At 31.9% G+C, this 2,958-nt stretch overlaps 1 non-coding gene across 1 annotated transcript; it reads right to left on the bottom strand.

Moving 5' to 3' along the window:
• On the bottom strand, window positions 1,383-1,456 carry TRNAW-CCA. Its single transcript has one exon. It is a non-coding gene; the product is annotated as a tRNA-Trp (tRNA).

The raw sequence follows: 2,958 nt of genomic DNA, 5'->3' as shown, positions 1-2,958 counted from the left end.
TAATAGTAGATAATAGTAGTAGATAATAGTAATAGTATCTACTATTTAGATTAGATCATATTTAATGAAAGAAAGAAAACATAGTTGTAACAATCAATATTCGTGATGCAATCATTGTTGGATTAGGTCCAAGACAAAGGTTCTTTCTTGACCAAACTACAAGTATGGAACTCCATGATATGGAAAGACGGAATATGGAACCTAAAAGGATAATTGAGGTGGCTCGTCTTCGAATCGACTTTTGGACCCGAAAAAGAGAACAAAAATAAAGTCAATTTAAATTGAAAATTTCAATTAAATAATTAAATAAAGTAAAAAGTAAAAGTTTTTGTTTCTCGATAGATCCATCGATGGATGGTGGAACACCTTTTTTTCTTCTTATTCGATATATTATGGGTAATTAACTAACCTATTTATTACTATACTGAATGCAATGAGTTAAAATAAGTAATAAGGTAGTATCAGGTCGTTCGCTCCAAAAAAATGGAATTGAAGCTATTTTCAAATCCAATTCTTTTATTCCAAAATTAATGAAAATTGAATTTCATCTTCGAATGAAGTTACACGACACAGTTCTTATTACTATTACTTTACTCAACTCAAAAATTGCACAATGAACCTGTTGATTCGGAATCACAGGATCGGTCGATGTCACATCTGATGAATCAATTTTTTTTTCTACCTATGTTATGTCACTCTATCTTTTTTTAGTATTATCTATAATGACCGATGAATCATGAATTTTCCATTGGAACTAAACTAATTCTCTTAATTGGTTTTTATTACCCTCGTATCTGGGAAAAATGGAAACTTAGGTAAGTGTTTTATCAACATATGTAGAAAAAAAAAAAAAACATATCTAATAAAGCCCTTTCATGCTTACTATAACTAGTTATTTCGGTTTTATACTGGCTGCTTTAACTATAACCCCAGCTCTATTTATTGGTTTGAACAAGATACGACTTATTTGAAAATGAATTGAATAAATAATTCAGAAAAATATTTCTCGGTAATTCCAGATATTCTATGGTTCTTTCCCACACCAATTGCCAATTTTTTTCTTGGTCATTGAGATTCGCGGATAATTCAGATTAATATTTAGGGATAGATCTTACCCCTTTTTTTTATCCCCTCAAACAAACCGAAATGATTGAAGTTTTTCTATTTGGAATCGTCTTAGGTCTAATTCCTATTACTTTGGCAGGATTATTTGTGACTGCATATTTACAATACAGACGTGGTGATCAGTTGGACCTTTGATTGAGTAACATTTCTTTTTTTGATTGACCTCCTACAGGGAGGAGGTCAAATTCCAGTTGCAATTCAACTTTGTTTTGGTAAGTTATTTTATTGTGATTCGACATACATAAGATAGACGGAATCACGCTCTGTAGGATTTGAACCTACGACATCGGGTTTTGGAGACCCGCGTTCTACCGAACTGAACTAAGAGCGCTTTCAAAGAAAATCTTTTTTTTTTTTTTTTCCACTTAACTTCTCACACATCTCGCATACATATAGTATCCAAAAATGAAAGATTATGCCCCATTTTAATTGATCGCAATTAATCTCTCGTTACTGCCCATAGGAGAAGTCATAGGTAGGGATGACAGGATTTGAACCCGTGACATTTTGTACCCAAAACAAACGCGCTACCAAGCTGCGCTACATCCCTTTTCAAAATTGTTGTACAGTGTCATTGTACAAAATACCTGTCTTGTTTTCCACATCTTTATTTTCTCCTCTATCTATATAGAACTTTCTTGTCATTTCTTGTTTTTGGTTTCATATAATAAAAGAATTATATACATCTGAAACCCAACCTAACATATAAAAAATAATGAATATTTATCCGTAATGCTCAGGAAGAAGAGGTCGTCTTTTTCTTTTTTAGTGACAGGAAAATCTCATCTATTGGTTCATTGTACATATCCATTTTTGTTAGGAAATCCGCGTAAAAATAAATAAAAATGATCTTGAACTACAGCATCTGACAATATATGTATTACAATAAAGAAGGAGGATTTTCAATGCGAGATCTAAAAACATATCTCTCCGTGGCACCTGTGTTAACTACTCTATGGTTTGGGTCTTTAGCAGGTCTATTGATAGAAATTAATCGTTTATTCCCAGATGCCCTGTCATTCCCCTTTTTTTCATTCTAGTTATTGATATGCGAAGAAATGAAGAAATAGAATTCCACATGACGTAACTAAAATTTCGCCTCTCCCTTTCAATCCTTTAGGATAGTAAGGAAAGAGAAAGAAAAAGTGTATTGAACCTCATAAAAAATCCGGTAGATCCAAGATCGAATTTTGGAAAACAGAAAAAAAATTCAAACGTGTATCCAGTCTAGGGCAGGCTCCACGAAATCATAGCATAGAAAGAAGATACTTAAATGAAATATTGGGATTTAGGATAGAAATAATGGATAGTTAGAAAGAAATTGTATTACTTAATTATTATTCTATTTTGTATTACTTAACTTAATATATACTATATTAATACATATTCTATTAATTAGATAATAAATTAATTAGATAAGATAATAAGAAGAATTACAACGAAATGTTTAGAAATGGAATTTCTAATTAGTAACTTCTATTGATTTTTTTTCTTCTTCTTCGGTTCGGATCGAAAATAGAAGAGTTAAGTTAAGTCGATCCAAAATCTAAAGGAGGTTCATGGCCAAGGGTAAAGATGTCAGAGTCAGAGTTATTTTGGAATGTACCAGTTGTGTCCGAAATAGTGTCAATAAGGAATCGCGGGGCATTTCTAGATATATTACTCAAAAGAATCGCCACAATACACCCAGTCGATTAGAATTGAGAAAATTTTGTCGCTATTGTCATAAGCATACAATTCATGGGGAAATCAAGAAATAGATCGAAGGGAACATCATGTGTTCGATCTTTCCAAAGAGCAGGACAGGAAGAGTAAGAACTTAACATAAATAAT

The sequence above is a fragment of the Ananas comosus genome, linkage group 21 (assembly GCF_001540865.1).
Source record: "Ananas comosus cultivar F153 linkage group 21, ASM154086v1, whole genome shotgun sequence".
NCBI classification, from domain to species: domain Eukaryota; kingdom Viridiplantae; phylum Streptophyta; class Magnoliopsida; order Poales; family Bromeliaceae; genus Ananas; species Ananas comosus.
This window is presented reverse-complemented; position numbering and strand designations above follow the sequence as displayed.